The sequence below is a fragment of the Bactrocera neohumeralis genome, unplaced genomic scaffold (genome assembly GCF_024586455.1).
Source record: "Bactrocera neohumeralis isolate Rockhampton unplaced genomic scaffold, APGP_CSIRO_Bneo_wtdbg2-racon-allhic-juicebox.fasta_v2 cluster11, whole genome shotgun sequence".
Classification (NCBI taxonomy): domain Eukaryota; kingdom Metazoa; phylum Arthropoda; class Insecta; order Diptera; family Tephritidae; genus Bactrocera; species Bactrocera neohumeralis.
Window position 1 is genome coordinate 12,396,251 of NW_026089624.1, and position 15,254 is coordinate 12,411,504.

Genomic DNA, 15,254 nt, shown 5'->3' on the forward strand with positions numbered 1-15,254 from the left:
TACTTTTTTTTGTTGAAGACTACTTTGATTTAAAAAAAATATATTAAAAATGTAAAAAACGAAAAAAAAAATTTTTGTGCATTTCAAAATACAATACAAAACAAATACAATTAAAAATGTATTAAAAAATTAAAATGATTGAATTTTGTTGTCGCATAAAAAAAAATTTCCTAAAAAGTGGTTAAATGTATGCGTTCACATGAGAGGACCCTCTTATGCTGTATGGTTTGGGATTACTTTCAAGTGCATTCCCTAAACCAATAACTCGGTATAAAGGAACTGTGGGACGGAATTTCAAGCTCATAACGTTACAAACGACCACGTGCAGAATGGGATAGAAGAAGGAAGCAAGACGCATTTTTAGACAAAACGAGAGAGAGAGGCGGAAATGCGTGAATATGAAAAGCTTGACAAGATGGCCGACAGCAGTAATGCTCGAAAATGCTACAAAAAGATGCGGGGACTAACAAAAGGTTCAAGATCTTAGCGTACTCTTGTAGAATTCCCAGAGGTAATCTAGTAAGCGGTGCCCAGAGCATACTAAAATTATGAAGAGAACACTTCTCCAGCAGTGAAGGCATAACACCAGGATATGGCGAACCCAATTTCTCAATCGATGCCGATGGAGCAAAGGTTCCATTGCCCGACCATGAATAAGTTCGAATAGCAATTACCCGTATGAAAAACAACAAAGCGGCGGGGGTACTGGATTGCCGGCCGAGCTTTTCAAACACGGCGGCGAAGAACTGATAAGGAGCATGCATCAGCTTCTTTGTAAAATATGGTCGGACGAAAGCATACCCGACGGTTGGAATTTAAGTGTGCTCTGTCTAATCCACAAAAAGGGAAACCCACAATCTGCGCCAACTACCGTAGGATGAGTCTCCTAAACATCGCACATAAGGTTCTATAGAGCGTATTGTGTGAAAGATTAAAACCCACCGTCAACAAACTGATTGGACCTTATCAGGATGGCTTAAGATCTGGCCGACCAGGTATTCACCATTTGCCAAATCTTGGAAAAGATCCGTGAAAGGAGAATCGACATACCACCTCTTCATCGATTTCAAAGCGGCTTTTGACAGCATTGAAAGGTGCTGCCTTTATACATACCGCGATGTTTGAATTTGGTATCCCCGTAAAACTAATACGGCTGTGTACACCGACGTTGAGCAACACCAAAAGCTCCGTCAAGACTCTCCTTCGTGTGACTTCTTCAATCTACATTTGAAGAAAATAATTCGAGCTGCAGAACTAAACAGAGAAGGTACAATTTTCTATAAGAGTAAACATTGGCCTTAACAACCGCGCCGTTAGTCCTGATTTTGCCAGAATGGACAAGAAAGCGAAGCAAATGGGTCTGGTGGTGTTCGAAAATATCCTGTCATCAACCAAACAGTCGACGCTTTTGCGACTAAGCACCCACGTCACTGTTGACAGTCATACTTCGAAGTCGTAGATAATTTCGTCTATCTTGGAACCAGCATCAACACAAACAACAACGTTAGCCTCCACGCAGAATATCTCTTGCTAACAGGTGCTACTTCGAGCTGAGTAGGCAATTGAGAAGTAAAATCCTCTATCGACGAAAAAATAGCTTTATATAATAAGTCACTCGTTATTCCCGCCCTGCTATATGGTCCAGAGGCATGGGACAACATCTAAAGAGTCGACGTTACGAGTGTTCGAAAGAAAAGTTCCGCAAAAGATTAATGGTCCTTTGTGCTTTGGCTATGGCGAATATCGCATTCGATGGAAGGATGACCAGTATGAGATATACGACCACATTGACATAGTTCAGCGAATTAAAAGACAGCGGCTACGCTGGCTAGGTCATGTCGTCCGAATGGACGAAATCACTCCAGCTCTGAAAGTAATCGGCAAAGTACCCGCCGGGGGAAGCAGAGGAAGAGGGAGTCCTCCATTCCGTTGGAAAGACCAATTGTTGCCATATAGCAAATAGAGGAAACGACTGATGCGCTGTTGTTAACTCGGCTATAACCGAGTAAACAGTTTCTACGCCAGTATAGAAGAAGAAGAATGCTCAGTTTTTGGAGGGATCAGAAATACGTGCTGCAAATTGAAGTTATCGAAGGCAGGCCAGCGACTAGGCACCAATAAGTTTCATAATGCTCAACAGAGTACAAGAAATTGACAGTTATTTTGAATTCCACAAATTGCCAGGAAGGTGAGGACATATTATAGCCTCAGATGGTATTGCCAATCTTTCGAATAATCTTATTGTAAATACTTTTCTAAATAAACGTTAAAGTTTTGTAAAAAAGAGTTAATGCAGTTAAAAATAAAGTAAAAAGAAGAAAAGTAGCCAAAGTTCGGGTGTAACCGAACATTTCATATTCTGGTAACATTAAAATATCAAAGCGGAGAGCGTATTTTCCGGTGTTGGCAACACCTTTTATTAAAAAATTGTTGATAAGAATTCAATATTTTTTATTCCACGGATTTATTAATGGATCGCAATATTTGGTATCTAATTAGTATCATCTAGTTCTATATCAAAACTTATCTAATTAACACAAATCTCTAAATTCGTTATACATATATACAAGTGCTGTGGGAAAGTAACAACCCATATCCATAATTTTTGTTTCCGAAGGACATAATGCAAATTAATATATTCATGCCTAATTTAACTGACTGAAAGGACAAATATAGATACTGGATATATGTACATAAGTATATAGCTGTTGACAGCTAATTAGAAACGCTCCCTTTTTTGTAGGTGGCTGATGAGTATAATGATAAAAATGTTTGATATACTGTTATTTATATTCCTAAAAGTCTTGCAACATTCGTGTTACTGTATTTACTACTAAATTCACTTTGTTTTGTAGTTGTGAAGCTAAGGTCCTTTGAATTACGTGCGACAGCTAATTAGAAACAGTTGGTTAAAAAATTAAAATTCCTCAAAGTGTTAATTTTTATTAATAATATTATTGATTTCTGGTAAGGGTGTGTTTCAAAGTTGTGGTTTAAAATGTATTATTCAAGTTTTTAATAAGAAAAAACTGCAGATGTACATCTGCCCTAATTAGTTACATTTTTGACGTTCGTTAGTCTGGAAAGACGTGCAAATAAATTGTGTATCAGGTCAAATGTTCAACAAAAATTGTTTTCAATGCCTTTAAACATATACAAAATTTTAAAACTATTTCCAATGTTGCACGCAAAGAAAAAAGACGAAAAAGTGCAACAGAAATAAACGGCAGAATTAATACTATCTCGCAAAGAAACCCAAACAAGACTTCCACTGACATTCTACATGAAATTCAAGGCGAATACAATGTCCAAATATCCAAGAGAACAATTGCCCGGCGTTTGGTCGAATCTGGACTTCATGGCAAGGTAGCAAGCAGGAACCCACTTCTGACTAAAATTCGTAGGAACGACGCGTAGACTTTGCCAACTCTTATTGGTCTAAGACAACAAATCAACGGAGGTATGTCGTTTAGAACAATGTAACAAAAATGTCCTGATGGTCTAAGGTATGTTCGCCGTCCAATAATTTAAGAATGTGATCCTCGCTATGTTCCACGCGTAGTTGAGTATGGTGTAGGATCAATAATGGTGTGAGGAAGTTTTATCAGGAATGGTGTTGGTCCATGTTGATTGAATTTTAAACAAGGAGAAATATGTCGACATCTTAAAAAATGTCATATTGCCGTTGGCTGAGGAAAATTTGCTGTTATAAGGAAGATAACAATTGAAAGCATGCGTCTAAGTTGCAACAAAAGTTTTTTTTTATGAAAATTCTATCAATGTTTAGAAATGGGAGTCGTCAACCCTATAAACCCTATAGAACATCTCTGGGTGATGTTAAAAAAGCCAAATACGCACCAAAAGCATCCCAAATATGGATGTTCTTTGTGATGAAATTAGAATGGCATAACGTTGGTGCGCTGTCAGAGTCTTATAACGTAAATTCGGAATCGATTTGAAGCAATATTAAAGTAAAAGAAATAACTAACAAAATACTAACCGAAAGTAAGCAAGTTTTTGTAATATCATTATCTTTTGTTGATAAAATATTTTTTCCTCAAATCGTTGATTCCACATATTTTGTTAAAATGATCAAAACAGAAACGAATTTTAAACAAAATGTTTACTACTACATTAACTTAGGTTTAAAAAAAATAAGTGAAAATACAATAAATATACGTGATTTATCAGAAAATAACATCATTTACCTCAAAATAGGTGTCGTTTCTAATTAGCTGTCAACAGCTGTATATAAGCAAAAAGGAAACAGATTATTGAGTGAATAAAAAAAACTTAATTTCATTAAAATATTGCTGGTATTGACCTAAATAAACTGTCTAAAGTCAACTGGAAAGTGGGAAATCACTATATTGGGTATACTGGAGCTAAAAGAAGAATTGACACATTTATAATAATCTTCTGCACCAATATAGACAATTATTATATAAAGACGTTCTCTAAATTGCATAAAGATAACTAACATATTGATCGATATATCTTATCTTCTTTAATATAAAAATGAATAGCAAAATAAGTTGCTAAGCGCATAACTCAACAACGCCTGGACCAATTTGGCCAATTCTTTTTTTTACATGTTCGCTAAAGTTCAAAGATGGTTTTTACGGCGAGAAAAATTCCAATAATTGCGGAAAACCTTAAAAACAGCTCTTTTCTTTTTCCCATACAAACGAATGAATGTTTGTTTGTTATTAACGCTAAGACTCGAGAACGGCTGAACCAATCTTGATTAATTTTTCAGAGGTTGCTTTTCGTGAGGAAAAGTCGGAAAATTCGATAATTCCAAAACGTAACTTTTTTCCATACACATTTTTTTAATTTTTTTTTTGTTTTTCAATTATTTGAATCGTTCAAATTCGTTGTTTGCTTTCTTTATTCCGGTTATTCAAAAGAAAACTTATTGAATATTATTCATTGAAAACCCTATGTGTATTTCATACAAAGTGATCATATACAGACATTTTTTGCGATGCCACGAAGAGGTCGCGCTAATATCGGTCGGCGTTCTTTTTGGCATCATCATACATTGGCAGTCCAAGACACATGACTGAGTACTCCCAGGATGCGATGACATACGTGCACGATGTCACAGCACGACTTTTCAAACAACAGCAACGATGTTTGATGGACTTTATCTTGAAGCATCGTGTGGATGTACTCTGTTGGGTTGCACGCACACATTCTTCTTTGGATGGTGGATGGTGGTTACACTAGATCAAATAGATGAAATCTTTTCTGCGGAAATTTGTGATCCAGAGAAAGATCCAGTATTATACGAAGTTATGAAAACCAATATGGTTCATGGACCTTCGGTTCGTATGTCTGACAATAAATGCACGAAACACTATACACGTGCTATTTTTTTGGAAACGCAAACTGGAAATAATGAATATCCACTCTATCGGCGTAGCCACCAGACGACAATGGCAGAACATTCAGCATTCAATTTAGAGGAGTCAATATCGAAGTTGTTAACACATGGATCGTACCATATTCGCCGCTATTGTCTAATTCACATTCAAAACTCGTATCAATGTTGAGTATTGCAGTTTGGTGAAATCGATCAAATAAGTTTGCAAGTACTTCACCAAGGAAAGCAATATGACGATTATTGGCCTTGAACGAGATGAGATCAGCAAGTATCAAAAGGGTCGATACGTGAACTGCAATGAAGCGTTTTGTGAGATATTTACTTTGGCAGTTCATGAACGTTTTCCAACTGTTGTACGTCTCGCAGTTCATTTGGAGAATAGCCAAAGAGTGCTATTCAACCCAGGGAATACATTACAGCCAGTGGAAAAACCGCCAGCAACAAAATTGACCTTGACGAGTATTTTCTCAACTTGCGTCAGTGATCCGTTTGCGAGAACATTGATATATTCGGAAATGTTTTGATATTAGACATGGAATGCATCGTCGAAGAAATAGTTATGCAGAAAGCAAGGCCAAGCAGAAGATGAAAGCCTTGGGACGAATTTACACAATCCATCCGAAAAACGACGATTGCTTCTACCTTCGGTTCCTATTGACTAATGTCACGTACATTAAAATTCAAATTTCTTCTGAGTCATTGCAAACTGTGAATGGGACGGTATGTGCAACTTTTTAAGAAGCATGCCAGCAATTACAATATCAATGGAATCAAGCGATGAACGATTCTATAGCTAGTTTGCATGCCACTGAAGTTCGCACTCTTTTTCAATGATCAATTCGACATATCAGCCTTTAAATCCGAGTCAATTATGGGATTACATTGCCAAAGGCATTTTATATATTTCATAAGAATTTCAAATAGACAAATTCTCTTCGATACTTCCAATGGTTTGATATCAATTCCACCTACCGTTTGTCAATTCACTTCAGCGAAATATGAACTCATTACGAATGTTTATGCCAACATTGGCCAAATTATCGGGGAGTTTCTAAAATGTTTGGAGAGGCTTGGCACGCCGCCGCATTATTTGCGTCTCAAAGTTGGAACTGTCAGTATTATGTTTTGCAATCTTCATGCGCCGAAATTTTGTAATTTTACCCTACTGATTGTGCCGCAGCTATCAAATACAAGGGGCAGAATGCTTGATTCTACGAATTTCTTTAAGTTCCAGCGATTTGCCACTTCAATTCGATCGTATTCAGTTTCCAGTGAAAATTGCATTTACGATGACAACCAACAGGACATAAAGATATTCGCTAGAAATGTATGACATAAATCTCGAAATGCTATGTTTTTCACACGGAAAGTTATACGTGGCGTGTTCACAAGTTGGAAAACCATCTTCTCTGTACATTTACGCACCGGATTAGAAACCAAAAAATGTTGCTTATCAAGCTGCGTTACATTGAAACAAATTTAGAAAAATCGAAATTAAATGATTTTTAACACAACGTAAATTCAACTTTCTTTTCATTTCAAAACACATAATTTCACGCAGGACAACGCCTGCGGGGTCAGCTAGTACATATATAAAAATGAAACGGTATTTATTTACACATCTACTCACTTAACGACCGGACCACAGCACAGAAGGTCTTAACGGAGGATTCTTTCTGCAAAAACACGATCGATTTTGTAATCTATATAGGGATTAGTTACACTATAATTCATACTTAAATGGCTTAGCTGATTTGGATGAAAATCAGTGGTGAGGTGGACATCATTTGGACATTTTTTTTACTCGAAAAGTAATAAAATAATATCACACAGCTAATGCCAGAGTCAAGTAATTTTTGTTTACATAACATATGTATATGGGTTATACTGATTGTCGAGCAAGGCGGTTTTTTTCTTGGACACACCATGTAAAGCAGAAAATCGCATTGACAGATTCACCGTCAGGTCATGCGGCTACTTTTATAGATGATGTGCAAACGAACATAGCATGAAAAAGAAATAAAGAATAAGCAAGTAAGGAAGCGCCAAGTGCGGGTGCAACAGAACAGTTTATACTCTTGCAACTTGCAGGAATCAAAGTCCGGGAAATACTTTAGGGCGTAAAATGTCAACCATAGGATCGGAATCCAAGCAACTTTATATATAACTCATACATTGACCGACATATTCCTATATGTGAGTTGGGCTGGTATCGTCCCGATTATCTATTAACTATTAACATGCCAAATACGAAAAGAATGTTGCCTGGGTTTAATTAAAGTACCTTACATATAATCACCAATCACATGGGTAAAGTCAGCCGGATGCTCGAAAATCCTGATATTAGTTATATAGGGGAAAGTTAAGTTGTTTTTATTTATTTTAGGCACAAAGATACACTGCTATGAGTAAAACATGCTTTCTAATTTTCATTGAGATAACCATTGGCCGATAACCAAAAAAAAGTCACCCGGAAGTTCGAAAATCTTTATATTATGTATGTATGGGCTCAGAGAAGTATTGACCTTATTAAACCCATTTCTTATACACAGAGATAGTATTGTCATGAAAGGATTCTCTCTGAATTTGTATCCCATACATTGACCAATTTTTTAGATTAAAAGTCAACTGCAGGTACTGAGGTCCACATACTCGGTATATAGGGGTTCGAACAGTTTTTGGTTTGACAATTAATAGTGAAAAATTTTATACCGTTATATTAATGACCTCTTAATTTGTACATTTGAAAGTGAAAGAATCAAACTTAATTTTAAACTTTGTTATATGGAAAGTAGTTATAGTTTTATTTTGCTAATCGCAATGTGGCATGAGAACATGAGAATATAAAAAGAATATAACCTACTAACTTTAGTCGACATCGGTCTGTCGAGTCCCGAGATATGTGATTTCACCAAAAAAGTGGGAGGTGCCACTCCCATCGTTAAATTTTCGCAGCGACTATCAGAGAAGCCCTCTCATAGCATTCTGGAGGTAAAATTTTATGTTTCGGACGTATTTAATTAGTAATTTATTGCGAATTTAATAGTTTTTAGCAGTACCGTTATCTAGAGAGTGAGCGGAATCCTCTTCCGATTGCACACTGTGTGTAGGAGTTCCTATCATATTTGTGCTAGGCAAATTTGGTTGTTGTAGGTTAGCAGTTTAGGATATATGCCCATTAAACTTATTAGAAGGCGGGACTACGCCCACTTTTTCAAACTTGTCTTTTTCCCTGCGCCAAGTTTTCGGTTAATGGCGTTTTGTGGGCGTGGCACTGGTCTGACCACACCCGCTTCGAATTTTTTTTTACTAAGGAACCCGCGTTCCAACTTTCATAAAGACAATTCGATTTTTACTCAAGTTACAGTTTGCGCCGACGGACAGACAGATTGTCACCCGGATTTCAACTTTTCTCGTTATCCTGATCATTTATATATATATATATATATAACATTATCTCGATTAGTTTTAGGTGAACAAAATTATTACACTCTGCAGCTACATGTTGCAAAAGTATAAAAACCAATTGCAGGGTCAAACCACGTCAAGTGGTCCACGAAAATTTCGAAATATCTCTGATTTTGAAAATTAGTAGTTCCTTAGGAAGGGGACCAGACGCATACCCCGTGATAAAAATATTTCGTAAAAATTCTTTTTTTTTTGATAAAGCTATTGAAGGTTGAAATTTAGAGCATGTTAAAATTGTAAAATTTTGTCTCATAAAGATAAATGGATGAAATTTTGTGAAGTTAAAGAAAAATGGTCGTGCTATATTATAGATATTTTTATACTCTCGCAACAAAGTTGCTAAAGAGAGTATTATAGTTTTGTTCACATAACGGTTGTTTGTAAGTCCTAAAACTAAAAGAGTCAGATATAGGGTTTTGTATACCAAAGTTATCAGGGTGACGAGTAGAGTTAAAATCCGGATGTCTGTCTGTCCGTCCGTCCGTGCAAGCTGTAACTTGAGTAAAAATTGAAATATCATAATGAAACTTGGTACACGTATTTCTTGGCTCCATAAGAAGGTTAAAATCGGCCCACTGCCACGCCCACAAAATGGCGAAAACCGAAAACCTATAAAGTGTCATAACTAAGCCATAAATAAAGATATTAAAATGAAATTTTGCACAAAGGATCGCATTAGAGAGGTGCATATTTGGACGTAATTTTTTTGGAAAGGGGGCGCGGCCCCGCCCCCTACTAAGTTTTTTGTACATATCTCGGAAACTGCTATAGCTATGTCAACCAAACTCCATAGAATCGTTTCCTTCAGGCATTTCCATATATAGTTTAAAAATGGAAGAAATCAGATAATAACCACGCCGACCTCCCATACAAAGGTTATGTTGAAAATCACTAAAAGTGCGTTAACCGACTAACAAAAAACGTCAGAAACACTAAATTTTACGGAAGAAATTGCAGAAAGAAGCTGCACCCAGGCTTTTTTTAAAAATTGAAAATGGGCGTGGCCTCGCCCACTTATGGACCAAAAACCATATCTCAGGAACTACTAATCTAATTAATTTTACAGCAAAATAAAAAAATATGTAAATGACGGATAATGAAATCTCGATTATCACTTTATCATGCGAGAGTATAAAATGTTCGGTGACACCCGAACTTAGCCCTTCCTTACTTGTTTCATTATCCATTTTTTTAAATAATAATAATTTACATAATTTTTTGTTAAACAATTGAAATTTTTAAAGTGTTATTCACGCTGAAAAAATCGAAAAGTATGTGACAACGAAAAAAAGATTCACCTTTAATAATCTGCAAAAAAATTTTTGTTCATTCATACCATTCCAAAGATATTGAATTTTTTGTCTCCCTACCGCTTTTAAAACGTATGGCACATCGATCGTTGCGCAACACACAGCGAGTGCGCTAATGCTTTTCTTGCGGCGCAGATGTCTGGAGCTAACGAGCTTACTGCGCAACGATGCACACTTAAATGCAGTACCCTCTTCGCTTTGTTGTTCTTCAGACAGGTAATTGCTATTCGAACCCATTTCATGGTCGGCCAATGGAATATCTGTTCCATCGTCATCGATTGGGGAATCGGGTTCGCCTTCTCCTGGCGTTATGCATTCACTTCCATTCAGCAGGCTGGAGAAGTGTTCCCTCCATAATTTTAGTAAGCTCTGAGAATCGATCTCTAGATCACCTTTGGGGGTTCTATAAGGGTATGCTCCGGTCTTGAAACCTTCTGTTAGCCGCCGTATTTTTTCGTAAAATTTACGAGCATTACCCCTGTCGGCCAACTTGTCAAGCTCTTCATACTCACGCATTTCGGCCTCTTTCTTTTTCTGTCTGCAAATGCGTCTTGTTTCCCTCTTCAACTATCACATCACGCACGTGTTGTGGTTGATCGTAACGTTGCGAGGTAGGCACTCTGTTTGCTCTCCGCTGCGACACGGCACTCCTCGTCGTACCAGCTGTTCTTTTGCATTTTCCGAAAACCAATGGTTTTGGTTGCAGCTGTACGTAAGGAGTTTCAAATGACGTCCCACAGTTCCCTTATACCGAGTTGTTGACGAGTGCTCTCAGAGAGCAGGAGTGCAAGTCGAGTAAAAAGCCGTTCGGCTATCTGTTGTGATTGCAGCATTTCGACGTGGAAAATTTCTTTTGTGTATTGACAGGCGTTGTTTGCTGCACAGAGGCGGGTAGGAATCTTGGCTGCAACAATATAGTGGTACAAGTCGATGTTAGGACCTCGGAGCGTACGCACGTCTAAACACTGGAGACGTGTCTTTCGTCTATCACAACACGATCGATCTGGTTGGTGGTTTTTTGATCCGGAGACAGCCAGATATCATGAATTTTTCTATGCTGGAATCTGGTATTACAGATAAGGATATTTCGGGCCCCGACGAAGTCGATCAGCCTCAACCTATTTGAGGATGTTTCCTCGTGGAGGCTGAATTTACCGACTGTTACGCTAAAGATACCTTCCTTGCCCACTCTGGCGTTAAAGGCGACAAGCACGATTTTGACATCGTGGTGGAGGCAGCTCCAAGTGTGCTCATAGAAGTCATATTTGGCCACATCGTTCTTCTCTTCGGTCGGGCTCTATATATCAAATTCTCTCAGCTATATATCAAATTTGCGCTCCTTTATATGGCAACTGTAGTACATGCCACAAGGACCTACTCGCCTCTGTCCTTGTCCCGTCCATCGCACTTCTTGGGCGGCGGCAATATCAGCCTTCACTCTGACGAGGACATTAACCAGCTGGGTAGCGGCACCTTCCCAATTAAGCAACCGGACATTCCAGATGCATGCCCTCAAATCGTGGACTTACTTCGTTTGCCATGGTCGTCATCAAAAGAGGGTCCCTCATCCGAGACTTTTGATTAGTTTTCATTGGCACTGTGTTTTACGTGGCGGGTCCCAAACCCAGGCACAACCCTGTGGAGGGGATGTTTCGCCTTCTCACTTTAGCTCGCCTTTAAACGGATGTTCTTAGGCTACTCAGGAGATTCTTGGTCAAAGACCAGAAGTCGTTAGCTGCTTGAGCTATCAGTTACTGCCACAAATGTAGATGTTGACGAAATTAATTTCCGGATAAAAAGTTGTTGCCAGGCGGTCTGACTAATTTAAAATCCTCTGTGATTAAATAAAGATCAATAAAGTAAAATAGAAAATTCACCAACTTATGTTAATTTGTATTTAATAGCAACTCAAAGAAAGTTTATATCAATCATTTGAAAATTTTGAAGTCATGTTCAAATTTTAATTGCGTAAATTTTTGTACCATCTATGTACATATGTAATTTTCACATTTATTCATAAATACCATTTTACTATGTTAAAAAGTTTACAATAATATAATTTAGTGTATATCTTAGCCACGACCACACTTGGCCGGGGTCCTGTGGTGTGGTATAAAGTCAATCGAAATTTTTTATATATTGTATGTATTATCACGAAGAGATTCTCTCCGATTTTCATTAATATATATCAAAGATTGACTGATATATTCGGGTATAAAGTTAGACATTGGCACTGAGATCCACATATTCGGTATCTTGGGGTAGAAAATTAATGAATATCACGCACTTTTTATTGAGAGATGTCATACTTTGAACGGACTAGTTGTGCAAAATTTTGATCCGATATATATACGATTTTCAAGGCTAACCGGAAGATTGAAGTTCTTATACCTATATTTAGTTACGTACAATATACATATGTAACGATATATTATCACTAGGAAACGATCCTGTTATCATAAAAAGTTAATCATAAATTTCATTAGCCGTTTTCAGTTTCGACAACTAATAAAAAAAAACACCAACTATTGCGAGACTTAAAAACTTTAGTTATAACAGTTGTTCAGTCCAGTACAACCTTAGTTCACATTACACCAAAACAAGAAATGAACTTACATATATACGATAAAATTTGTTATGTTGTGCTAATTAAATATTCATCAACTTTTTTACGGCATCGCACATGTGACGGAGATTGGGATTAAAAGGAGCATTAAATATTTAATAAGAAATTATCTTTTACAGCCCTGAAACGATATTCACTAACCTTACAAAAATATTTCATTAAAAAGAATTAAGACGGTAGACAACAGACAGTATCTGCCAAATATTAAAACTCACAAGTTCTTATGGGCACAGTTATTTAGACAACAGGCGATCTATTAATATTTTATATGTTCCTATGTACTTCAAATAAAAGACATATATACAGAGTTTGAATGAATCTTTTACTTCTTGCATAACACATACCTTTTATGACCGTATGAAGGGCTGATGTTGGTTGAATATACAGTTCATCTGCAAACAAAAAAACAAAAAATACTTAAAACTATCGCTGTACTTGACCTATTAGAGGGCGGAGCCACGTCCAAGTTTTTAACATATTTAAAACTGCAGATGCCCCTCCCCAATGCAATTCGTCGTATCAAATAACAGTTCAAAATTCCCGTGATGTGTACCAATTTTCATCACGATATACGGGTATATAATAAGATCAGACGGACCTCCGACAGACGTCACCCGGATATCAACCAGCTTCATTATCCCGATCAGGTTAATCAAACAACCGTTAGGTGAACACAATTATATATTAATACTCTGTAGCAAAATGTTGTGAGAGTATAATACATAAATAACACTTATTACATATTTTCATTATTAATGAAATACAAAAGTTTATTGTTTCTAAATGCTTATAATAAGTTAGAGGACACGACGAACTCTGTTTTGCCTCCCCCCACTTAACCCGGAATAAACTGCCGCACCCTAAGGAAACACTGCACAATACACCACATCCGATGACACCATATTCATACACCACCACACAACACAACACCAACCCAACTCACAACTTACTTCAAGCGACATCTGTCAAATGTTAAAATACACACGTTCTTATAGACACAGTTATGTCGTCGTGCAGCTGACTACCTGTGTCCATAAGAACGCGTGTATTTTAATATTTGATATATGTCGCTTGAAGTCTGTCGCTCCCTATGTGTTCAGCACGTGTGTTGTTTGAAATTGGTCTGCACGTCCAATATAATATGTGAAAACAAATGTTTGTTTTGTATTTTAAATTATCAGATAATATTATTCTTTTCTTTCAAATGTTATAATTTTTTTTATTTAATTAATCTTTGCTTTCAAGTATTATTATCATTTTCATTTAATTATTCTTTCTTTTACTTTTAGATATAAAATATATTTGTATATGTATATACATATATTAAATATTTAGGTAAAACTATAATTTTGTGAATAATAATTATTAGTAATAATAGAATTAAATTTAATTCTGTAAAAATTGTATATTAATAAAGAAAATTAAAAAAAAATAATTTTAAAATGTTTGTTTACAATTCTAAAAATATTTTAAATTAGCAATCAGAAAATGCATTCCTGCATCAGCTGACGATTAGGGTAATTAGAGTAGTTCAGCTATATTTTTACATATATAATTTATATGACACTGCTGAATGAGCGCAAAAGAGACGTATGATCACTTGTATACGTACGTGTGAGGGGAAAAGTGGTTAGAATCTTTACGCGCCCTATGGCGTGCTCTTTTTTTCACTACTTTTGAGGGTTTCAAAACCTACTGTTTCACTAGTTTTTTCAGCACCTTTGGCTGGCAGGATGCATACCTTAATATACAAAACTGTACAAACACAAAAACAACACATAAACCGGGCGCGAAACCCCCAAACAAAAAATACATAATTGCAAAAACAAGGCAGGCGAACTTAAGAAACAAAATCACCAGAAGAAGAAGAACCAGAATAGAAGAAGCGGCGATAAAAGGAGCATGCACATACATACGTTAACCCAAATCAAAGGGAGCGTATCACTTTCACTTTATGTATGTTTTAAGCTACGGTTTTTTCTATTTAAAACCTAGCGAAAAATCAGTACCCAAAATACAATTATTCATGGCTGTAATTAGGTTTTCAGACAAGGCGATTCCCTATCGTGCGACTTTTTCAACCTGCTTCTGGAGAAAATAGTTCGAGCCGCAGAACTAAATAGAGAAGGTACCATCTTCTATAAGAGTGTACAGTTGCTGGCGTATGCCGATGATATTGATATCATCGGCCTCCACACCCGCGCCGTTAGTTCTGCTTTCTCCAGGCTGGACAAGGAAGCACAGAAAATGGGTCTGGCAGTGAACGAGGGTAAGACGAAATATCTCCTGTCATCAAACAAACAGTCGTCGCACTCGCGACTTGGCGCTCACGTCACTGTTGACAGTCATAACTTTGAAGTTGTAGATAATTTCGTCTATCTTGGAGCCAGCGTAAACACCACCAACAATGTCAGCCTAGAAATCCAACGCAAAATAATTCTTGCCAACAGGTGTTACTTTG

At 36.8% G+C, this 15,254-nt stretch overlaps 1 protein-coding gene across 2 annotated transcripts in view; it reads right to left on the reverse strand.

Annotated features, from left to right (window-relative positions):
- The window catches only part of LOC126765903 (uncharacterized), a 100,499-nt gene that overhangs the window by 20,714 nt on the left and 64,531 nt on the right, over window positions 1-15,254 (reverse strand). The window lies entirely within an intron of this gene.